The sequence below is a fragment of the Eulemur rufifrons genome, chromosome 17 (assembly GCF_041146395.1).
Source record: "Eulemur rufifrons isolate Redbay chromosome 17, OSU_ERuf_1, whole genome shotgun sequence".
Lineage (NCBI taxonomy): Eukaryota > Metazoa > Chordata > Mammalia > Primates > Lemuridae > Eulemur > Eulemur rufifrons.
In genome coordinates, this window is record NC_090999.1 from 82,541,215 (window position 1) to 82,567,034 (window position 25,820).

The window sequence follows — 25,820 nt, forward strand, 5'->3', positions numbered from 1 at the left end:
AAAGAAGCCGAATGATCCCCTGAGTCAACACCTGTGAATGTAAAGCATTCTGCACATAAGGAGGGAACATGATCAGCACTATTAATTAAGGTATATTACACTCAGAAACTTGCAATATGTAAGCTGCTCTTTGAGAGAAGCTAAAGTGTTTTTAGGGGCTGCAAATTAGTGCCATCTCCAAAAGTACTGAATCTTATCCCTGGACACACCTTTTGTGCTGGGGCACTCTGGCCCCCTGGCTACCATGGTTATTGGGAAAGACTGTCTACACTATCACTTACAATCACACCTGCAAAAAGGGATGTCTGACAGCCCCGGACTTAACTGTTCAGTTTGGGGCTGATGGTCTTGAATTGACTGCAAAGCTCTATGGGTATCAACACAGCCAGGCACTACAGGACAGCTAGGGCCAGTTAGAATGCCTTCATCCTCCTTGACAGCTTTCTTTTCTTGACTTGAGATTTGATTTATGGACCTTAATTTTTGCTTGCACGGAAGACTGACATGCTCCTGATACTGTACATTGAGCTGCCATGTCCAAGCTGGCTGAACAATGGTTCTCAAGGCTCATGGTGCATTTCAGTGAATATCACATTTCTCGTCACACTGGAGCAGAAAACTTGCTTTGGGGTGGTATACAGAGGGAATTTCCAAGCTCCCGTGTAGGTTTTGGAGTGTCGCTAAGGGCTGCTAACTCATCTCAGGGCTTTTGGTACCAGAAATTATAAAACAGGCCTCCAGGTATTTGTGTTACATTGAAAGCTTTTTTCAATTTATATGATATAGTAAATATAATGTTGCATACCGTGGGAAAAATTATTGTTGTTCTTAAATAATACATTTTTCATTGATATAGCTTCTTCAGCTGAAGAGTTTTAAGGTCTGTTTCCAAAAATCCCTTTGCTAATGGAAAAATTGAGGCCAAGAAACAATTGCACACAGATTAAACCAAGTCAACAGAAGAGATAAGAAGACACCCTCATTCTGTCTGCCTGGATGGCTTCTACTCCCCTTAAAGCAGTATTGCTCTGCACAATTCCATTCTGCAAGCCACAATGGATATCCAAAAGGGTTTTATCATTATCCAAAAACATTTTAACCTCTATGCTTAAATGAATACTACCTTGGAAACTAAAGGAATAATGGGATAGGGTTGGCCTTCTCTGCCGGCAATTTTTCCTTCTAGAAAGAAGTGTACAATAAGGGAAGCATGATCTTGTAGACACAGTACCCTAAACCACTAATTTAAAGGTTCTCGGTGCAAACTGATGGAAAGAGCAAATAAGTCCTTTTCAGGCTCTCTGATGAATCAACTAAAACTAAAAATAAAAATCATTATAAGCAAACAACAAAATGAACCTGATAAATCATTTCTTGGATGTCTCTAAAAACTAGAAGGAAAAAAAAAATCACATACTAAATTCCCTTAATATAGCCAAGGACTTACTAAAAGGGTACTTTAAAAGCCTTTATAAGCCTCTACCATTTGAGGGACTGAATCCAGAAATAAAAATTTTTCTTGGAGTCTGAGAGGCTAGCTTTAATAATGGAATAAATTCCCTGTTCTGCACCCTCCCATAGCATCTGGAGAGCTCAGATATGAGAACAGAAGTGCTGAAGCCTACAGAGATCAGACGCAGGGGTGGGGGGGGGGGTCTTGCTCATCCTTATCTTCTGGATAAAACCCTCATGACATCTGGAAAGCCAGGACGAGGGTGGGAAGCCAGTATGGAGATAGCTCCAACCAGAGCCCCCAGCAACACACGGCTGCCCATCTTCCGACTAGGGGTGTGGGGAGGCTAATTTCCTTTTCACCTCTGCCAACATTTCCCAGAGAAACAAAATATAAACAGAGGTTGGAAACTGGAGACATGAAATAAAAATTACTTTATTCATAATAAGTGGAAAATTATACTCTTCTCTTCTAATGAGGCATAAATATCCAATTATTGTTAACAGAATATGCCACGTGAGTATTTTTCGGGTAACAACAGGAATGTAGTACACCATTTATGCAAAATTCACAAGAGAGTTTTCCCCCATATCACTTATACTATGTACAAACTATAACATTTTTCAGAGCATTTAATGGTGTACAAGCAACAATCAGAATACTCAACGAGTACTGATGCACCACCACAAACATCTCTCTCACAAAGGCGAGCGCTGCCTGTGTGGTTGGTCACTGCACTCGTTCAGTTCAGTCACCTGTGAGCCAGATAAATACTGGTTCCATTGCTCATGGGCCTTCTAAATGAGCATTTTAGGATCATGCTGAAGTCAGTGATAGATACTAAACTTGTACAAACAGAAAATGAGGAACTACATCCCTTTAGAGTTTGAGTAGAAAGGAGTTGATGATTAAAGAATTTATTTTTTTAAAGGTACTTTAAATCACAGTCATTGTAATTTTAAAATATAAATGTTAATACATATCTTCCAATTATTTTAGGTCATTAATTTCCGTAAGATTTCCTTTGATGACTACTTCTAAACCTCTTTGGTTTTTATTCTAAAAGCAAAAGAAACATATCTACTGAAAGTCAGTCACAAATTTCACATTGTCAGCAATGTCTGGATTATTTTAAGAAAGGAGAGATTACCCAGAGAATGATCCTCTTTGAAGCTATCTGAGACCGTTACTCCACCTTTTAATTCTTGAACTCGAAACCAGGTCTGTGAAATAATACTCCAAAAGTGCTAATGTTAACAATATCTAATGATACAGAGAACCCCATTGCAGGCTCTGTGGGCTGGAGACTTTGCCTTTAACTGGCTTTACTGAACCACTGCAAAGGCAAAGATGATTTTCCCAGAAATGTTGATCCAATATTCCTCTCCAATGACTATCTGTTGAAAGACCTGTCAGCATTTGCCTGGTGGACATCTCTGTGCCCTGTACTCTGAAGATCTGCCACAGTTTCCAGGTAGCCTGCATCTAGCAGTAATAATGGTGCCTTAGGTTTACCTGGGGCTTTCGTTTAACCATTGCTTCATAAAAACACATAGAACAGCATTTGGTCTGCATCAAAACCTTGAGAGAAAAGCTTAGCTCTATAATCATCTCATGCATAAGGAACATTATCCTCAGAATAATTAATTAAATCAGAGGCTCCCAAAATTGACTACCATCACAACCATCTGAGGGAAATTGACTCCTATAGGGTCCTAGGCTTCAACCATGGAGATTTTGATTAGGTAAGTCTTTGGCAACCCAGTCTCCCGAGTACCCTCATGCTGAAAATTCTCTCACCCTTAAGGATAGGAATCCAATATTGTCATAAGAAGTCTTGGGTTAGCTCCATTTTCAAACATTAGCATCCATTAGCACATTCATCAAGTAACACTGCACACAGGATAATGAGGGTTTAGTCTCTGTTCTTGGGGGCCTCAAAGATGAGTGGCTTTATGGAATTCATAAAGTAACATTTAGATGTACAAGCCATGACCAAAGAGAACATGGGTGAAAGAATTTGAAGGGGAAAGTTAGAGGAAGGGAGTGACATGTGGTGGCTTTGAGGGTAGGGAAGGTGTCAGAATGGACAAGGTAGGCAACAAAAGCCAAACTGCCCATGTAACAGTTAAAGTGTAGAATCAATCTTGCTTGATATTTTCTAGCTTACAAGCATGCACACACACACGCACACATTCTCTTGGCAGCTCATTCTTCCTTAGCATGTTTAAATGAGCAGAAGATTGGGGGGGATGTAAACATAGGAAACACTTATCTAGTGCTTACAACGTAATACGCACTTAAACAATTTATACATATTGACTCATTTTATCCTCACAGCAACCCTGAGGCAGATGCTATTACTATTCCATTTTACAGAAGAGGAAACTGAGGCACAGGGAAGTTAAGGAGTTTGCTTTACGTCACATAGCTGGCCAGTGGTGAAATCTGGATTTGAACCCAGGCACTGGCTACTCTGCAGGTAACCAATGACAAGCCACCTCTCTTCTCTTGTGCACACAGGTTCATTTGCTGAAGTCATTTTCCTCCCACTCGCCCCTAAGTTTTGACCTGATTATGAAATTCAGATAAAATAGGTATCCCAGATGCTGTAATCACAACCAGATTTCTCTTCCTGTTTCCTGTTTGCAATTAAACACAGACATGCTACAACAACAACAACATCAATAATCCCACTAAAGAATTAGTGTGTCTGGACTGACAACTGAAAGTATCAGGAGCCGTCAGCTTTCTGACAGCGAGGGGAAAGCTGTAAAACATATCTGCCTGATGTTTGCCACAAAGATTCTCCTGAGAGTCAGTCACAGCATCTTGTCTGTAGATTCTGACTGCAGTTTTCTACATTAACCCGGAGAAATGGTGACAACAAAAAACATAAGCATGCCAATCACTACCCACCAAATGTCACTGACACCAGTCAAAGAATCACTGATTAACCTGGAGAGCACTGCAAGGTGAGCCATGGGCTTTGTTCCTGCTTTTTAAAATGTCCCAGAATGTGTGACATAACAGTGTCTATGGCCTAAGGCTTCCTCTGATGTTCAAATTGCTTTTGAATTATTTTTAGCTAAGTAGCCCAGGGAATAAGAAGGTGAGACACCCTCCATCTTAGGCAGAGCATCGGGTTGCGTCCTCTCTACCAGGAGGAAAGTTCAAAACCGTTTTAAATTGGTGGCGGGACAGTTGTGGGAAGGTTTATTTACACTTCCAATTACTTACACTTACACTTACTTACAGGAAGTGTTACTAATGGAACAATTTTACAAGTCCAATAGAAAATTATTTCATAAGTGGTGCCAAATGTTGCCAGATGTGACAAAAATGAATACATTTTCATTTAACCATTGCCAAAATACACTGGAAAGTTTTTTTAAAAAAGTCAAATTTTATATGGATTGGGTATAGGGATAAATTAGTAATGACGGAGAGATCCTGTCTCAGGAGAAAAGCATCTCCTTGCACAGAAAAGAGCCCAGGAGGAGTTGGCCGTGCACTAAGAAGCATTCATTCATTCCCCAGAACCCTCGCAGGTCACCAAAGGACACTTCCCCATTTAGAAAACAGCAAACTGTTTTGAAAACCACAGAGGAAAAATGAGCACATATAGCACATTTGCGTAGTGCCTTGCCTAACTTTGTATCAGACCTATTTTTTTGTGACTATGTTTGGAAACTTTTATTAATATATTCACTTGAAACACACATTCCTCCTTCACTCTTTAAGCATTTGAAAATCCACCCAGCTTAATCTTAGCCGAATTTCTCATAAACCTCAATGTAACCACTGTAGTGAAAGCACCTCTGAACTCCAAGTTCAGTCCCTCAAAGGGATTAAATCTTAAACACACCATCTCGACCACTGCTTTGGCTGATCACGCTTGGTGTCATTAGCGTCTATTTAATATGGCAGCTGATGCCTTGTGGTCCCTTGCAAACGGGGAGAGCGGAGCCTTGGAGAGAAGTGAATTATAATTGCCTGCTGCAGGACTGCGTGGCGCTGCCTGTGACAGCAGCAAAGGGGGAAAAGAGGAAGGCATTAGAGAAGGTCTGTTGTACTGATGAAGTGGAATTCCTAGAACACACTGTGCTATAAAATGAGATTTGGCTCCACGGTGCTGGGAGCAAACAATGGACTCAATAGTACCCAGCCTTGGTTGCTGGGCATATTCTAGCTCCTTTAGTCAGAGCAGCCTTTCTTTCAAGGGAGCAGGAGCCATGCTAGAGAATGGGAAAGCGGGGGTGGATTCCTAGTCCAGAGAAATCTTGGGAGTGAGATGTTGGGGGAAAAAAAAAATCAATGGACTTTCAACCATGTTAAGACAGCTTCTCACACTGAATCTAACAGAGCCCCAAATCAAGTCTGTAATTTTTAGGGGGGTAAATAACCACAGAAATGTCTGGTAAAATGTGTTCACCCTTAGGTAGGTTCATATAGATGGGGATTTGGAAAGATCTGGGGTGCAGAGTGGATCTTTCTTAGAGCTTTACCCCTGGAAAGGGAGGGGGAAAAGAAGACTAGTGGGTGGCGCTGGGAAGAGGGCCGCAGAGAGCCCTATGGCGGGGAAGGGGTGTCTGTCTATTCTGTGTCTGTTTATGGTCTGAGTCCATAAAAAAAGCAATGAACAATAACATCAGTCAAAGTATCTTAAATCACATATTATAAGACCAATCACACTCTGCCTTAGAAAGAATTATTATTTGTCAGTCCATAGATGGGTAACAGATTCCATTAGTAATAAGCCAAAAGTTAGAGTTTTTGTTCCCAACTTGCAAAATTAACAGGAAAAAAAAGGCAGGGAGAATTCCTACTCAAAAAGTGCCCCAGGCACTAAGAAGACAATTTAACTGTTGAAATCAAGGACAGTTAATTGCATCTTGTACAAGTAGGAGCAAGCCCATGTATTAGTAATTATTTATGGGTCATTGTCAAACCAGTTTGCCCCTAAGATACCCCCTTGAAACAACTTCAGTGTTTAAAAACTCCATTTTAACAAAAATATTTTCACAAGACTATCTTGCAGCTATTACCAATCAACTATAAGTAAAGGTTGAAATGAAATACACACATTCACATGGAGGGCTTGGAGGGGTTCCCATGAAAATAATATGTGGTAACTTTTATAAGATATTTATTCAAAAAATACTGCCTAGACACCAAGTTTGTGGAGGAAATTCTGCATTTTAAAACTTGCCTTGGTGAGAAGTGGGCAGTAAAGTCCAAATGATCACTCATTTGTCCAGTTTCTTGACAGGTTTCGATTAGGTACACACATACAGACATACTTACATATAAAACAAACATTAAATAAAATACCTTTTCAGGGGTTTTATGTCAAGACGCTGTGGAACCAAAGCCCCTGACTAGGGAGAAAGCTCAGTTTCCCAACAGGGCTCCCCCTAAGCCAGGAGAGGCGGGTGTGGGCATTGGGCTGGCCACCAGCAGACCCAGCCCATTCCTGGCCTTATTTGTTGAGATTGATAGGAGAGTGCCAATTAGCGCCTATCTTGAGGAAGGGTTTTTGTGTCGTGAACATCTGTCCACTAGCATCTGGCCAGGGCCCAAGTCCATTTCACGAGAAACACCAAACAGCTGTCAGATGGTCCTGACTTTGGGCGAATACCAAATGCACACAATTCTCACTGCCACCAGGAAGGAGGGGCTCCAGCTCCCATTATCTAAGCCGGAGACACCCAGTCTCCAAGCTCTCACTTGTTTGTTAGCACATTCCCCAACCCCAAACCAACAACTTCCTTATTTTTGAATTAGGCTTTGCTCATTCAAATAAATAATTAGGATGCATAAAGATAAAATTAACTCTTGTTTGCTTGAGAGCTAATGATCAGTTTGGCCCTTGTTTTTCTTCTTCAATCACCCAACTTCTCTTCTGTCTCCTCATTACACCTCACTGAAATAGGGGTGAAAGGAGGGTCAAAATAGGAATTTATTTTCCAATCCACTCACTTTGCTGTTTAGGGGTTCAGCTATTGGTTTTTTGTGAAAAACAAGTGTTTAAAGCCAATGTCTCAATCTGACTGTTCAGTTTATTGGTCTAAGTAGTTAATGACACATGTAACAAAGTTTTATTCTGCAAAGCAGACTTGTTTTTATCTATACATTGATTCTGAGTCAAATATTAAATTAACAGAGACTTTGGGCCGCTTTGTTAGTGAAAATTCCTGAGCATCGTGATTCCAAATACAACATCACCTACGATCTGAGCACTGGATTCAGAAAACTCACCCAGTGAGGAAACCCTCCGTATTATGCCCTCAGAGTTCCTACATCCTCTGTTCCCACAGTACAGGAAGGCTGCGGCTCAGGACATGTGGCAGGATCCTGATAAACACAGGCTCCTTGCTGAACACTGCACCCAACAAAGGCAAATAAAAACTATAGCAAAACTCAGTCACCTCGGCTCTCATGCCTTATTTAATATTTTGTAAACATCCAATAGGATCTAATTTAGCTCCTTGTACATAGTGGCCATGTACTCAATATTTTCCAAATAAAATGAAATAATGATTATTCAGTTATTTTAAATCATGCCCTGAAACACAAAAGAACATAGAGAAAGAGGCAGAAGCAGGCAGAAAGACTCATCTGAACACTCCTGTCCTCTCGTCACCTTGTCTTTTCAGTTTTAACTTACATGTCAAGAGCCCATACCCTACTGGTGACACAAAACATGGAATTTAGCTAATTCTATTAGGAGGACTTGAAGTCAAATAATAATGGGTAATTTTTATTGAGTGCTTACTACGTACTGGACATCATCCCAGTACATATTGTCTCATTTAATCATCAGAATCACTTTATGAGGTGGCACTGTTAGTATCTCCCTTTTACAGATGAGGAAGACGAGGCCTAGAGACATTAAGTAGCATTTCCCAGGTCTCATAGCCAACAGAGTGGCAACGTCCAGACTCCTACTTTGAACTACTCCATCATGACAGCACTCTAATGAAAAGAAGCTGATTCCCAGGTGTCATTTTGACTTTCAGCTTCATTTTGTGTGTGTCTGGCACTAACATGGTCTTAGTTGTTCTTTCTGATCTTAGTCTCAAAACTTTGGGAAATCATCATCATCATCATCAGTAACCATTTTTATGGAACGAATGTCAGTCATTCTGCTGCTGTGAGCTGGATGTACTTAGAACATTGTAACATTACCTTCATAACCCACTGAGAATGCCAACATTACACTTGCGAAAAACAGCTATTGAGGCTGAAAGTCCTCTCCCCACTTACTGCAGACTCTGGAGTACCATAACTCCTTCATCCAAGAAAAAGCAGAGCTACTGTCAGAAAAGTACTTAACTCCCCAGTTCAGGCTGCAGGGTGTGCTTTCTCTTCTTAATATCTTCAGAGAATAATCTTTAAAGTGCCTGAATATACTCTTCTAAGGTTTTGAATAGGAAAATGGGTCAAAGTATGAGAACTCCTCTTGGAGGATTAATTATACTATAAACTTTTAGGCTGTCTGTCTGGTCAAACATCTCCCACCCAATGATGGTTGAAATGCTTTTCTTGATACATGTAATTTTTTATTTACGCTTATTAAAGAAGTTCTTTTAGACTTATTTAGATAGAGCTTATATTATCATATATAGCTCTTGTGCACATATCAAATAGAAAATATAAGTAAAATTAGTTATGGTAGTCCTAAAACTTCTTATTTGTTGTTGGACTTCGTACTCAGTTTGGCTTTAGTTCAGTGTATGTTTTTCCATGCAATGTTGTCTTCTGTGCCATTAAGAGCATTGGTGATGGGCACATTTTAATTTATTCAAAATCTTTCAAACCATATACTTCTTAACTGTATTCGGGGACAGTGTCCAGCTAGGCTGGGCTAGCTGCTGACTAGATGGTAGCATTGTCTGTGTTTTCTCCTTTCGTGGGATCTAAACAAAAGTGGTTGTGCTGAGATTCAGTAACACTAGAGGGCAGCCAACAAGTAAAGTTAGCATGTATGTGCTAATTTGACATACATCTGATAAGTAATCTGTAATTCAGCTTCTCAGCATGGGGATAACCAACTCAAACATGGTGTCCCAACATTTAAAAAAATCATATTATTACTTAATGTTTAATTCTAATGTGCCTTTAAAATAAGGCATCAAAGCAAACAGTTTCATAGAGGTTCTCTAGAACCTTTCTAGAAACTCGTTTAATTTGTTAAAGACCCCTGAAAATGCTTGATGTCTCTAATCCTGTTCTGTTTTACTTTTGTTATTCAGTTTCTTTTCAAAATAAAAAATAAGAATAAAACTTTCATGTTACAAGTTTTAGTTAGAAACTTCAGAAAGAAAAATGCAATGTGAAGGGTAAATAAAGAATAGGCATCTTTGTAGGATTCTTTTTTATAGTATAATATTTGTTATTTTAATCTAGTAGAGGCATGGGAGGATTCTTCTGGACATCTGTACTATATCAATACTTATCTAAAGGTTGAAACCATAAAATGAAATTTGTGATACCTCAATCACCTGTGCAATGAAGATTTATTTCTTCCTGAATAAAATATTATCTAACACCACATGTTCCCTTCCACTATATAAGCAGTGTGTTCAATTTTAGTGCAATGCAGGAAATAAAAAGAACTGGCTGTCTGATTAACACTTTATTAAATAAACAACACAATGTAGGTGTTATTTGTGTTTTGTGAATTACATCATCTGTAACATTTCAGTTGCACAAGGCAATTTAGAAGATAAACATTCATATAAATATGCCCAACATGGGGCTGGGGGAGGGGGGAGAACACAGGCATATCTAATTTCAGAATTTAAAAACTTTCACGAAGTAAAATTGTTTGGAATGAATAAAACAGGAACCAGGTGGCTCCATATATGCCCTGATGCTCACATGAGCTGATCATTTAGCCCTTGGTCCCCCTGCAGTTTTTGTCGCTGCACTGGATGGGCTTCGGTCTTCTTCATATTATGGATGGACCTTCCTGATGTTGGAGAAAGTGGTCCCAGCTGCCAGACCAAATGGGACAGTTTAAACACCCTCGGTTTGAAAACCTTTACTACTCTTTTTACAGGGCTGGTGGTGAGCACAATGGGACTAGGTCCAAGGCTTTGGTGTTTGGCCTGTTATGTGTCACTTAAATACAGCTTATGACAGCTGTTAATTAAATATTTTGTCTATAAACCTGGCTTCTTATCCTGGCCAATGCCACCACTATCCACCCAGCTCCCCAGATGTGACACCTTGGAACCCTTTCTCACTCCTTCCACTCCCTTACCCCACACATCCGACTGGTCCCCACGTCCTGTCGGCTGCACCTTGCCAACATACCCAGAATCTGTTTCCTTTTTCCACTCACAGTGCTAACACATTTGTACTTCTAACACATATATCTGGTGACATCATCTTCTTGCTGAAAAGCTCCAGCCACCTGCAGCACTATGTCCCCTCTTTAGCTGGGCGGAGCTGCTCACAATACCCTCTCTGTTTTCAAGGCTCCCCACGTGACCTGGTCCCTGTGCTCCAGTCACCAGGATGACCGCCTGCTGCCCGGGGCCAAGTCCTCCATTCCCTGCCTCTGGGCGTTTGCTCCTGCCCTTTCCCTTCACAAGGCACCCCCCCCCCCCCACTGAGACCTCCCCGATTCCTCAGGTGTGACTCGAATGCTTCCTACTTCCCCCAGCCCTGCCTGGTGACCTCCCAGCCTTCTTGGCATCCTCACGGCTCTGCAGAGAACAGTCAGACCTTACACCACCATCACTTTTCATGTCTCTACCTTCTTCTCTAAAATATGAGCCCGTGTCCGGCCTACAGTAGGTACACAGCTAATCTGTAAATTCTGAGCTAGTTCATGGTTGTCCCTGCAGTATCTAGAACTTTTCCTTGCCTACAGTGGGTGCTAATATATATCTGTTGGATTAAACTAAACTGCTGCTTCCGCTCGACCCAGTAGCCTGAACTAGAGTAAAACGACCTTTATCAGAGGGAAGGCCGACTTATGTTGTGCCACAGGGTCTACTTTATTCCTGCTAAAAACGTGTTTCTGTTTTATAGGTGTAGGTTGCAAGCCCCGGGAGGCTATTCCTGACAGAATATCTGGTTCGACTTTCTGTCCCTCCAGTTCTATCCTGCGCCAGGGTCAAAACTGCCACCCGAATATAACTATTTATTTTTATCCCTATCATAAAATAGGACTGGAACCCCAAATAAAAAACACTCTCCATTTGTCAACTGATGTCCTTTTGGATGATTTTAATTCAAGACTCTAAGAACCTCCAGAGACAATGTCTCCTCGCACAAACAGTATTCCACAGAGAAGCAGGAATTCAGGTCCAGATTGCCCTAAAGCCTCACGTGGCGTCCTTAGGAAGCTACTTGTAAACTTGTTCTGTGTCAGTGTTCAATCTGCATAACAGGAATAAGGTGAGAACATCTCTGGTTGAAAGACTGTAATCGTTTAAAAGATGTTTTAGGTATTGAGTAAACAACGCCATGACATGGAGAAGTACAAAATTCAGATTCAGAAGGCTGGAGACCTTGTCCCAGGCCCTTCCCTAACCAGAGGTGAGTTCTTAGCAAAGTATTTCGCCTTTCTGAACCTCAGTTATCTGATCTTTAAAGTGGGCATAATAATACCTGCCCTGCGTAACCCACAGTGTTGTAATAAGATTAAATCAGGCAATGTTTATAAATGAACTTTGAAGAAATGTAAACACTATATGAATTCTGCCGGTGTTGGTTATCATCAGTAAGCCTGATTCCTAATCCTGATGAGGGAATCAGCAAGACTGTCTGGGGAAAGGAATCTGCTGCCTCCGCAGAAGGGCCCAGCCAGAACACTTCCCTGCTGGGAGCCCCAGTCTACTCTCTCCCCAACAAGGTGCCACCCAGGAAGGTGTGTTGAGCACTTCAAACACGGGCAATGAGAAACAATGAAAGATGCAAATACATTATGATTACTTTTCACAGAACAAAGGAGTTAAGACTAGATATGGTTGACAACATGCAAGAAAATGCATTGTCCTAGTCCTACATTTAAAACCCTTTCAAGTTCTGCTCAGAATAATTTGCATTTCACTAACAATGTGATAATGTCAAGTTATTCACAACATTTCAAAGCCTTCTCTTGCACACCTGGCATGTTGGAAGATCTGTTGGAGAGCTGGATGGGGCTGTTTTCTAACAGCAAAGGCAATTATGTCGTTTTTTTTATTCTTGGGAACGGGCAATAGTAACAGGTCTTGTGTTCTGGACATGACAAAATATGAAAACGAAAGCTCCACCCTCCGAGATATCCCTGGAGAATTCATTAATCAGCATATTCAACATGTTTTACTTCCCCTCATCACAAAAGAAAGGAAACACCTTGTAGATAAAAGCTGACTTTTTAATAGAAAACTTTTCCCTGTACTCTGAACATCCCTTTAAAAGAAAAAAGTATCCAAATGATGTGTTACCTTTTCTCTTGGCTACATATGAAACTACTCTGCTCTTTCTACTTTTGACACTTCTTCGCTGGGCAAAATGCGGGATCATGCCACAGGGCAGACTTTATTTCTATAAAAAATAAAACCATACTGCATGCAGTGGGACAAGCACTGAAAATTACTTTAGATAATCACTACCCTAGAACACAGTACAGCACATATTACAAATCAATTTAATTTCAGTAATTTTTCATTAAGATGGCTACAGATCGGTAAGTCCAATTGTAGAACTAAGCATTTATAATTCATAAGCACAAATTATGCTAAACTAGATGGGTTACATGCTATTAGGGTTTCGTATAAGCTACAAAATAATTGTTCACACAGAAATTTAATTTATAAGTTGGCATTAATATATTATATCTAACTTTTATTAGACTCTCTAGTTACAAGTTGAATGTAAATAGCTCATTAACATCAGCTTCTTGATATTTGTTCTGTAACTTATGGCATAGCAAAAACTAACCAAAAGTAAGGCCCAATTCTCTCCAGTGTGTACAGTATTCCCTGGTTCTCATGTTTAGCACTTGGTAAACGGTATTCCTTGGGCAAAGGACACACTCTTTGGTCACCCCCTCTAGCATCTGGTATGCTTTTATTTGAAAGAATTGGGGAACCACTCAAAGTTCCATTCAATCTTTGGGAGGAATGGCCTTGAATCAAGCTAGAAGCCAGTAAATATCAGCAATTTTGATAGGTAAATTCTTTTACAATTAAAAATGCTTCCACTAAAGATTCAACTACTCTATCCACATCACTGATAAATTTCAGTGGTACTCCAGGTGATATTTTCATTCTTTATATGATCATTCTGAAAATGATGCAGAATCACATTTTCCATTGTAATAAGAACCTAGTGTGGTTTGCATGGCAAAACAATGGAAGCACATTCATGTCATTGCTGTTTGAAAATGTTCCACCTAAATACTGCCTCCAAGGCATTGATGCCTTGTGCTTCTAAGGCACAAAAGAAAATCTGTAATCAGAAATCATTAATTAAGGTTAATTAAAGTCCATATTGTATTTGACTGGCAACCACACAAAAAATACTGCTTACTTTTCTTAAGGGTACGTGTGCAATATTGTCTAATAGGACAGTCAAGAGTCCAAGAGTAATCACAATCTTGTTATCACTTGGAGAGGAGGGAGGGCAGACTGAATTCACCAAAATTCTTCTTTTGACAAAAAAAGCTTTGATCTTAGTCCCACTGTTCTCCTCCACTCCATGTCTTTTTGTTTAAGCAGCTAACTTAGGAGAATACTCTAAAACATGCAGTACCTATTTTCTTAGCCTGCCAAATAATCAGGGGTCCATAATACGGAATGTACAAATGCACGTTTTCCTTGCTTCTTGGAGCTCTGTGAGGAGAGGCAGAGAAAGGCTGGGGATAATTGAAGCCTATGGGTAAGCCAGACCACATGATCAAAAACTGCTGTGACACTTGAAAGTGTTTCTCCACAAGGAATTCCGGTGCCCAGAAGCCTGGTGAAGCCAGTGGCAATTAAGGCCATGTTATCCTTTTAATTTACTTCACATTATTGGCCTCTAAAATCAATCATTTAGTGTGGTTGGGTAAGGGAGGGGTCAACATAATAGGCACGTGCATTAAAAATGCTTGTTGATCTTACGCAAAAATTTTGGCAGGCTAGATCTGGGGACATTTAAAACGGCTGCTTTGAAGCTCACCCTGAAATAAAAACTAGTCATTTTCTAGGAAAAAAAAAAAAAGTGACTAATTTTCTAGATTAGTCCCACCATTTGTAATAAATTCAAAGTTTCTTCTTCTAAATCAGCCTGAATTTTCACTTGATGCTTTGCAGGTCTTGAATTCAGCACTGTGTGCTTCAAGTGTAAGATTATTTTATGTTTTAATCTACAAAGGAATCAAGTTGCTTGGCTTAGACTTGGAGGAGTCCTTGAAAGTCCACTTGAGAAATGGGAACTAAAACATTGAGGAGTGTACCAGTATCTGTTACACAAGGCCAAATTTGCCTAACAAAAGCAAGCTGTGTCCTACATCACACACAAGGCACATAAATCACCAGAGTGTGCGTCTCTCCCTCTTGCAGCAATTTACTCCCCAAATCTTTTCTTGACTGAGTCATACAATATATACACAACTGGAGAGCATTTTCTAATCAACCCTGAAGTCACAAACCCAAAAAAAAAAAAAATAGCGAAATATTAAAATTATTTTTAAAATGAAAAACGTTCATATACTCAAGAGCGGACAAAGCAGTAGTAGACCTATGGTCCAAAATGTGTTATCTTTTTTATCTTTGCAAAATACAGTAAAATGGTCTCAGTAATGAGTGTCAAACCTAAAAAATAAAGGTTAAACCTGAAGTAAAGCTCTAAATGATTCCATTGCCAAAATAAAACATGATACAAAACACTCATGATGTCATTATATTTATTTAGCAATCTGCACAGCCAAAACCAAATTATGAAGCTGAAATTGTGAGTAAAGTCATGAATGCCCTCATTTACCTCCACATTTATGAATAGCCTTAATGAAGAGTTCGCACCCCTTTGCTTTCTTGTGGAAAGATGAAAGTGACATCAGCCCCCGGACTGTAATTTTTTTTACCAGCAAGACTGAGCAAGAGGCAAATCCTGGAGTAAATATCAGCTGGATGTGCACATAACAAGGTCCAGGGAGACACTCTCAGAAGTTGCCTCTTTTAATCCAACACTGAATTACAGGAGAAGCGGTTTTCAGTTTTTCAGAGCACAACTGCCAAAATAACTGCAAGGCTTGCAAGCCCTAGTATAATTCTCAAACCTTTCCCAAGACACCCCAACACTATCTGAGGCACTGAAACTATGGCAACCGAATAAGAAAGCAGCCTCCATGATTAATAGATGAAGATCCCAGCGACAGTGTCTAGCGAGGGCCATCATTCATGATGCAAGAAGAATTAGCACGGAATCCATCTCAAAAACCATTAACAAGTATTCTTCTTATAAAAATCAACTCAGCTGCCATTCTGCTACAGATACTGGAGTTTAGAATGCTGTAAACAATTTGGTTTCTATTTATCGCTCACTATGCAGGGATGAGAGTGTTCTTAGTAACTCAGATGCTCATGTTTTTAGAACAGTGAAAGGCTTTAAGAGAAAGGTTTTCCACCTGGGTATCTGAGGCCTACGAACAAATGCATTCAAAAACCAAAATGTGTGAATGAAGCCATGCAGCTCTCCAGGGTCGAAAGGAGGAGGGACAGTTGTTAGATTGTTTTGAGTGTTTTTCGTGGAATGTAATTTTTCGTAAGGCATTCCATTTTCAGGAAGGGCACATTTCCATTCACCAGCTCAATCAGTATTCTCTCAGTTTCCTCGTGCAAGGACAGTAGGAGTCTGGGGGAGGGGCGGGGAAGTGCTGGAGTCACTGCAATATTAATGAAAAGATTGAATACTCTCCTTAAGAAAAGAATCGGAAATAGGAAAAAGAAGAATGGATCCATCACGGAGAGCTTGTCTATGATGCTTTCAAATAACATTAAGCCACAATTAATATATTCTTTATTTCTTCCCAGTCCCTAAAATGTTTATTTTCCGTGTTTGGAAAACATTTGGCATGTTCTCATTGTATTTAATGCCAGATCCTGTCCAGTTCTATAAATGCTTCAAATCAAATCATGGCCAAAGGCTGGTCTTAGAGACGTGGGAGGGCACAAGGGATAAGAGACGGGTAAACAGCACAAATTTTAGAGATTCTTCTGCTAAATTTTTTTAGTTGGCATGGATTCTTTGCGTTCTGTTTTTTACAGATGGCAATTATAGGTTAGTTGGAAATCACTAGAAAGCACCTAGGAATAGTAAAGGAATGCCTTGTGTCTAAAGGCGATATGTGGAAATAGCTATCACTAACAATACTTTCAAACAAATAGTCGCCACACTGGCTGCTGGAAGGAGCCAGCCCTTCCGTCTTTGGAGCATGTTCATTGCTGATTTACTTCACTCTCTATATGTCCCCTTTCCATTTAAAGAGTTTGAGAATTTTTTTTTTTCCAAGATAAAAATAACTGTAATTCTAAGCCATGGGGGGATTTCTAGAAGACACAATGGCAGCAGGAGTCCAGGGAACTGTGGTGATGATATCAATTTATTTCCCTTTCTGCTGTGCCTTTTAGAAGTCAGATTTTTCTCACTAATAAGAACTTATATGACTATCATTTGAATCAAATTTCAGGTTTTGTAGCAGTGTATCTGTCAGTAGAGTAAGTGCTATCTCTACTGGGGTCGGCCAACTATTTTGTGCCTTTTGTAGGGGAGGTAGTAGTTTGCTTTTGCTGGGAGATTCACACTCTCCCAAATTGACTTCAAGCTTGGTCAGGGAAGGGTGACCGGGCGGGCACATGGCCACCATGAAGACCCTCTTGCAGAAGTCCTAGCCCCAGTGTCCTGGAGGAGTCCAATCGGTAGCCCAGCTTCTCTCCTATGACAGGTGTGGTCCTTGGGAATTCAACTCATCCCTAAACAGTCATTATGGGCTGCTTTCAGAGTCCAAAAGTGGGTGTAGATTGTGCATTTTATTTTTAAAATGTTAATAAGTGATAGCTATCATTTTCTTAAAACAACTATCCTTTGGGCTCTTATTTGATGTAACGCCTGGCCCTGCTTATTATTGTTTTATTTGTATAATGTTTTTTTCCTTCCATGTCATGGGTGTGATATTTCAACTTCCAAAGTTAGGAAAAGAATCATCACTTTTGTCCCCCTGTAAGTGACTTGCTCACATGCTTCTCAGTTAAAACCCGTGACATTATGGCCAGCTTGTGGTGTGAATGTTCATTTCTGGTCCAAAGGTTGTTTTCCTTACATCATCTCTTTATGTTACAGATTTGTAGCTATTTCCTTTTGGTACTCTCCTCCCACAAAAACACTGTGTGCTTTTAAAAAATCCATTCCCAGGGCATTTTCCATGGCTACAGTCACCCAAATAAAAATAACACCTTATACTGAATGAGAGGTTGTTGCTTGCTCAGGCATTGTGTTGTGCATTTTACAGATGTTGTCAAATTTACTCTTCTCCACGACCCTAACATTACCATACTAACATTTTACAATGGAAACTGAAGCAAAGTTAAGGAACTATCTCAAAGTCACACTATTAGTAAATGGCAAAAAAAAAAAAAAAAAAAAAATACAAATCCAAGTGTGTTGTCTGCCAAAAAAGCATGACCTCAGTATTGCCTCTAGAGCTGTCCACTACGTTACCTCTGATAGTTCCTCCACATTTATAAACTTCACACCGCAAAATAGAATGAATTTGCCCTTGTTACAACAAACTTCTCTCCTGCTACTCCTGGTTCACCCTGACATGTTTGTTCTACATTAATGGTTACTTTGATGTGAACTATTTCAGAACTTAACTGAGCAAAAACAATTCTCTTACTTTTTAAATAATTCCTGGCAGAGTGCCACTCCATGACCTTGCCCGACTTAATGGTCATATTGAAAGCAATCTTTACTTGATGTGGTTGGCATTCTGATTAATAAAGTTGCTATCTGTGCTCTAAATGGATTGTGCGTTTTCAATGAATTTGAAGATATTATTTAGTTTCGTAATGTGATTTACACTAAAACTACATCAACAGAGAATAACCTTTTGTTTTAATGATTAGAAGACAATTAAGTAGGGTCTCTGTTACATCCAGGGTCTGTGGTGGGAGGGAAGAAATTAGCATCAAATTTTCCAGATTTCCAGAGTATATATTTTACCAAATACATCCATATTGATGATTTCGTATTATCCTCTCAGAAATCCTATAAGGTAGGAAAAATATGTTTACTATTCACAATTTTATTTAAAATAATGAAGCCTCAGAAGTTAAATGATTTGTCCATGGCAGGAACAGTCTAGAACCCAAGTCTTCCAACTGCAAATGCAGGATCCTCAACAACAGTTATATCGTACTGATACAAGGCAGAAACATGGATTGATAAGCATACTATATTCTACAGATAGAAATTTGAATTTTTAAAACTGCTATTAACAAACTCCAAAAAAGCAAGAATGCTCTGTGGCCAGTGATTAGAATGCAGAACAAAAGAGGCCAGGGTCAAAAGCTCAATCCTCATAAATGCTGGCTGTCTTTTTAGTCTGTTTCTTGGCAAGTTGAATTTACCTAATTGAGACTCCCTCCAGCCACAACCAGGTGTCTCACAGATGTGTGTTCTTGGCCACAGAAGAAGACTGGGTTAGACTGTGGGAATGAACAGGCTTCAATCCATCACCAAGACTGGGAAAACAACACACAGTGAACGTTCCACTAATGGTGCATGACACATATCATCTATGTACACGGAAGACAGTACACACACATTCATGCATGTGAAGTATCTCATTTGATAAGAACACTATATAGAAAAACAAGGGCAAACAAAAGAGATAAAGACTAGTTGTTTGCAAAAAGATTCACTGTTCATTCCTTCAACAAACACTTGTTATGGAGGGCCTATGGTGTGCCAGGCACAGTTTTAGGTGCTGGAAATACAGCAGTGAATAAGACATAAAAATGCCTATCCTCGTGGCATTATATTCTAGCGGAAGACAGACAATCAACAAGGACAACCATATAGTTTGTCAGACTATTGCAAGTGCTAAGGGAAAAATGAAGCCTGCCAAGGAATGGGAAGTCCTAGGGAGGACAGGGTGAAGGAAATAAAGGGATAAAAGGCTTTGCAAGAAAGTGACATCTGAGCAGAAACTAGAAGATGAGGAGCAAATCATGCAGCTTTCTGGGGAAAGAAGCACCTCAAACCCTGAAAGAGCAAGTGCAAAGTCCCTGCAAAGGATCCCAAAAATACACCATGCCTGGTACATTCAAGGAAGCTCACGGAGGAGTAGGGATCAGAGAGGTGGGGGCCTGAGTGCAGATCATGTGGGGCTGCAGAGGCCATAGGCAGGACTTTGGTTTTTACTGGAACAAGATGGGAAAACATCTGAGCAGAGAAATTATCTTATCTGGCTTAGTGTTTTTTGTTTTTTTTGTTTTTTTAACCAGAACATTGCTGTTTTAGTTGCTGTGTTGCGAAAAGACTATAGGGGGCCCAGAGCAGAAGCAGGGAGACTAGTTGGGAGGCTGGCAGGAAAACCTCTGCAGGAGAGGGCAGGGGCTTGGCCAATGTGCGGGCCACAGAGGTGGGAGACCTGGGTGGGGGAAGCCTGCATGCGCTCCGCTCCGGTGGAGCCAACAGCATTACAGTCGCAATGAATGTGGGTGTGAGAGAGAACAGTCAGGGAGAACCAGGTTTGGGGGCCAAACAACACAAGGAATGGAATTGTCATTTACCATGATGGAGATTATGAGAAAAGTAGATTTGAGGGAGAAGGATCCAGAATGAGGTTTTCTGAACAAAAGTTTGAGATGCCAGTAGGCATTGGTTATTTGCAAGGAAGGTCCTGCAGAAAGTTCTGGGCTGAAGTGGTTATTTGGAAATCATCAGTGTATTATAGTTTTATATGAGACTCTTCATTTGTATAATTAGAATTATTCTAATAAGAAAGCTTTGCAAGAGCTCATCTGTTTCACAAAGCAAGACACCCTTGTGTAGAGACAGACTGTATGAAATAGTCCCATACTGAGAAGTTCTCCTGCAGCCCTTCTCCCCTTGAGGTTTGTGTGGTGTGACATCTCATTTGCCCATTTCAAAGGGATTAAATGCCTCCCTCCTTTCCCTACCTTGCCATATCCCCAAGAGGCAACCGTGTGGTCGCCAGCAGAGAATAGTTCAGTTGCTCTTGCAGCACATTTTAAGGCAGAAGAGAAAAGCCTTCACTGTGGAATAGACATATCTCAGAGACAACTTGGCTCCAGGGCACCCCAAGAGAGTGGGGGCACTGAATGGGAAGGCCCACCAGATGGCTTCAAGGCTTTGCCCTCCTCTGGCATGCACAAATGTGTCTGCCATAACACACAGTGCCCACTAAATATGTCAAGAACCCCCACTCTGGGAGAAGGGCAGTCAACTGTCTAAACCTTAAAGAAGGGTGCGGGGAGGGGCCACGCAGAGATAGGCTTTCCTAGGCTTTACTCTGCACAAATGGCAGATGCCTAATTAAAGCATTTGCAATTAGTTTGGCTTGTTCTGAGATTCCTTCCTGCAAACAAATAAGATGGGGAGACTATATCAGTTCTTGGCAATCTAGTTCTAAAAAAACTTTTTGTCCCATCATCACTCTTTTGTTCTGCTCTGAAAAGAGCTGAACTACTGTGTACATAGAGTAAACTATCTGACTTACCTCCTCGTTCAAAACAGTGTTTTTTGCTTCCATTCACAAGAGAGCGCAATTGCCTATCTCCTTTTAAAGCATGAGTATTTATTTTGAATTTAATACAAGATTTTAATTTGGATGTCTTATTTTTATTCAATGAAGATAACAGTCTTCCTACTTCTTTGCTATCCTGATTTAAAAAGCACTAGACTTCACTAGTGCAATGTTACCCGCCTACTCAAAATGCAAATGCTGTATGTTTTAAATGACTGAAAAAGCATTTACTAAACTTTGAAAGAACTTGAGAGGTGTGTGTTTGTGTGTAAATAAAGACTTGCCCTTATTGCCACTTTGTAATAACCACTTGCTTGAGGGCATAGATTCCCACCCCCTCCCCCCCAGGAAAAATAAACAGGTCCACTACAAGTGGAGAAATGTGAACCATGTGTAACTATTTCTTTCATTCATTCATTCATTCAACATTTACTTGAGTGTTCTATACAGGTTCTTATAAATTTTTAACCTATTCAAGCTTAGATGTTTTAACCAATAAGTGCATTCTGCAGATGGCTCCTGAGATACCATTTTGGGTGTCTGCTTAACATTTGCATATGTGGATTATATGCATTATTGAGAATGTGGCACATCTCCAAAGGGTGATAACTAAAACCTAACACATGGGAAAGATTGTCACCCCACTAACACTGTAAATAAGAAACATAAAGTAGAATGCTTCTTTACAACAAGTTGAAAAAAAGACTCCTAACACAAAAGTGAGGTTTTAAATCTGATCATTCTTTTCTGCTTTAGACTAGTTTGCAAAGTTCCTCGTTCAAGAATGTCCTGAAACCAAAGTAATAACTGGGAGTGGGGATTACTCAAGATTCAAATAAAAGTTACCATATAAACAAGCATGGGTAAACTAAATTCAAATAGCTAGTGCAATTTTTTTTTAATAGATAGTTTAGGTTAATAGGTGGAGACACGGTTCTGCCACTGTATTTAAGGTTAGGTTAATAATTAACTTTGGTGCCTGGAGTAGTTTAATCAAAGCTTACTGTAAATCATAAAACTGCTCCATGCAGACTAAACACGATATTAAAAAGTCATACAAAATGCTTGCAATCTTGACCTCTGGTAGCCATTTGGGTAAGGTGTAAAAACTGTAGAGTATTTTCATTCACAACTGAACACAGACATCTTTGCTCTAGGGGGAAAAATCTAAATAAAGCATTAATGTATCCAGAACCACAAATCTTTCCCTGCCATCACCGTAGCAGACCATGGACTTTATGCTCAAGATGTGTGTATATCAGGGGACAGAAGACTGACAATTAGCAGGATTATCCCAGAAAGAGTTAAAAACCAGCGCTGGGGGGCATTAAATAGCTTTTCTGAAACCTGCTGGCAAAACACTGCAACTGGGTTAAACGGCTTTTCAGATATGAGGCAAAGAAAGTTGTGAGTGCAAGTGAGATAATATGTGTTTTCTGTGTGTGCGTGTGTGTATGTGTGTCCGCCTGCGCCTGTGTTTTAAACATTTCACGGATCGCATTCAGTAGCAACTCGATTTCCACTAGGCATAAAAAAGGAGCGATCCCACTGTGGCTGTGCCTGGCCACCACACTCCCAAAGCAGTCACCTTTCTTTCAAAGACCGACGCGGAATGGCCGGCAGGGCTGACCACGGCGATGCAGGCCCGGAGGCCGCCCCTGGAAGTGCTTGCACTGGCTGTGAAGACAGCGGCTCCAGTCTCCCGTTCCTCCCCGGAGCCACGCACACCTGGCTCTGCTTCGCTCCTCCCTGGACATCCGGTAGATGAAAAACTGCGCGCAAGGTGCAGAAGGCTCAGGATGCTGCACTTGGAGCTGGTTACTTGCAAACGAGCGAGTCCCCGCCAGTGTCCACACGCACCTTGCGACAGCCTCTGACCCGAGTGGCCGCACCTGCATCCAGAGTCCGGCTTCAACATCCCCCAACCCCCATCCATCTCTTCCCCGACTGGTCCAGCAAGTGCCGCGGGCCAGGAGGCGCCACTCTCCAATGGGCCGGCACCTAGTCCCAGCTGCATCCCGGGCTGTCCACATGATTTCCTCCGGGTCCAATTTCCCACAGACTGCACTCGCTGAGCCCCAATCCTGTCGTGTCTGCTGCCCCTAGCTTTCAGAGAAACTTTCCAGAAGCGCCTGGTTCGGTGACCCCAGTGCTGTAAAAGGGGCGGAGGCGCTGGGCAGAGGGGCGGCGAGGGAGCGGGAAAGGCAGCGGAACCCTGTTTCCTTTCCCGACACCCACAAGCCCAGGACCGCTTCCTGGCTCCCCCTGTGCCTCTCAGCTCGTGCGAGAAAGGAGGAGACCTCAGGATCCTGCTTGGCACCGTCTCCCATAGTGAGGAACTGAGAAAAACGCGGAGAATTGGGAGAAGAGACATTCCCCACCCCAACAGGGTCAGGCGGGGTGGGTGGTCAATGCCTGACTTGCTCCCAGGTGACCTGCCTCTGTGGCAGCGCTCTAGGACACAGAGAGGAGTCGGGACAGAGCCCTCGTCCGAATGGCAAACCCAGGGCCAGCTCTAGCCAGGTCTCCCCACCCTTCCCCCTCCTGGGACACCTCCTTTCCAGAGAGGGACCAAGCAGACCTCGGAGGAGGACGCAGCGTACGCCAGTCCCATCGTGGAGGGCTCGGTGCTTGAGGGGGACGCAGCTGCGACGGACTGTGTCCTCGCCGCTCGGGTTGGGAGCTGTGACGGGGGACAGAACCCAGGGGGTGCCGCGCCACACCGAGAGGCCGCTCCTGGGCACTTATTCGAGCAAACAAAGCCCGGAACCTCTGGTGCCAGCGGCCACAGGAGCCAGGATCTCACCAAGAGGCAGGGCGCGCGGGTGCCCAGGGCCATTACAAGTTTCCCGCACTCCACGGAGCCCAGCCCAGACCCCGCGCTGACAACAAAAGATTGCCTTGCCTTCCACACCATCTCCGCACAACTCCTTCTCCCGACCCAGAATCCAAACCTGGCGCTGGACGAAAACAGCGCGGTTCTACCCATCCCCCTACAACCCTCGAGGGCAGAACCCTACCCCTGCCTTGGATACCCAGACAGGGAGCTTCTGAGAATCCCACCCTCTCGGGCCCGCTCTACTCCCTGCTAGCCCGAGAGTGAGGATGAGCTTGGGGTCCGGCACACACACACACACACCCCCCGGGGTCGGGCAGCCATCCGCGCCGTCGCGGTCCGGGGCGGCGCCGGGCGTGTGCGCGACGCGGGTGGGGAAGCTCTCGACGCGGAGCCAGGCGGTCTCTGGGGCGCAGGGCGAAGAACAGCGGGCAGGGCTCACTGCTGCTCCCCCAGGACCCGGCAACGCTCGGGAGACAGAGACACGAGACAAAATAAAACACAGACATCACAAAGCCGATAGCACGCGCTGGTCGCGGCCCCCGGACCCTCAGGCTGGAGCCCCGCTGCCCAGGAGGTGGGGCGCGCCGGGGCGCCCGGGTCGTACCTTTTCGGTGCATCGACGGGCAGAAGGCCGGGGCTCGGAGCGGACTGGCACAGCGTGTATCCCATTTAGTAATCCATTATTGAGGGGATCTCTCTGGGCCGCGAGCTGCGCTCTCTCCTTCGCAAGCCTTTGTCATTCCTACATGTGTGCTTGTCTCTTTGGGGGCAACAGTCGCGGCGACTACTTTCTGGGATGCAAGCGCGCTGTGTTCATCTCCAATGACGGTCGGAGAGAAGCGAGGAAAAAAAGACGGCCAAAAAAAAAAAAAGAAGAAGAAGAAGCAGAAGAAGAAGAAAAAGGGAGAAAACCAACAAGGAAGAGGGGTAAATGTTCAAAAAACTCTTCTCCAAATCCAAATTCCACTTGGATTCCACTCCGGTGAGTCCCCTTGGTGGTGTCTGCGCCGATTAACAAGTCATTTCAGGGCGGGGGGCGGGGTGGGGGCTGGGGCAGGGGTGCACGGCTCTGCCCCGCTCCTTGGCCGGGAGCGCGGTGCCGCGGGTGTGGTGATGCTGGCCGCTGCCGCACGCACTTAAGCGGGCATCGCGGGCGATCGGCACCGCGGAGGAGCGCCGCTGCTGCGTCCCGAGCGCCTGGGCAGCCGAGTGCGCTGGGAGCGGAGTTGGCTGCAGCCTCACCCCGTGCCGCTCACTACTCCTCTGTCACCGGAGAGGCCGCCGCTCCCGGGCGGAGCCAAGTCCCGGACTGGATTGCGCAGAGCGGACTCTCCTCCTGCAACCCCGCCTCCTTTGGCTGGCGTCTCCTCCGACCCAAAGGAGAGCTGTGGTGTGTATGTGTGTGAGTGCGAGTGAGCGAGGCCAAGAAGGAGAACCTACGGGGTGTGGCTGCAGGTGGAGTCTGGGACCGACTGGCCAGCGCCGCTTCCTGCCACCACGATTCCCGGCCCCAAGACGCGCTCGGTGGAGGCCAGGCGGGGGCGACTCGGTCAGGAGCCCAGCCCTCACCTCCCCCACCCCCACATCTGCTCTAGCTAGGAGGAAAAAAAAAATCCCGGACAGCATTGCTGAGTCCTGCCAAATCAGAAAAATAAATAAAAATAGACGTAGTGCAGGAGCAAGTTACAAGAAAGGTTTTGTTCATCGATTTTCTTAAATGGAAAAGTTTGAAAGGATGGGGGTAAGTGAACGGCGAGCCTTTCTAATTC

The 25,820-nt window shown here is 42.7% G+C and overlaps 1 protein-coding gene across 2 annotated transcripts in view; it reads right to left on the reverse strand.

Annotated features, from left to right (window-relative positions):
- Positions 1–25,316, reverse strand: part of SEMA6A (semaphorin 6A) — a 124,833-nt gene extending 99,517 nt beyond the window's left edge. For both annotated transcript variants that reach the window (XM_069491921.1, XM_069491920.1), the window contains exon 1: positions 24,656–25,316. The gene's annotated coding sequence lies outside the window, so the exon portion shown is untranslated. The remainder of the gene's footprint in view (positions 1–24,655) is intronic.
- Between the last annotated feature and the right edge of the window lie 504 nt (positions 25,317–25,820).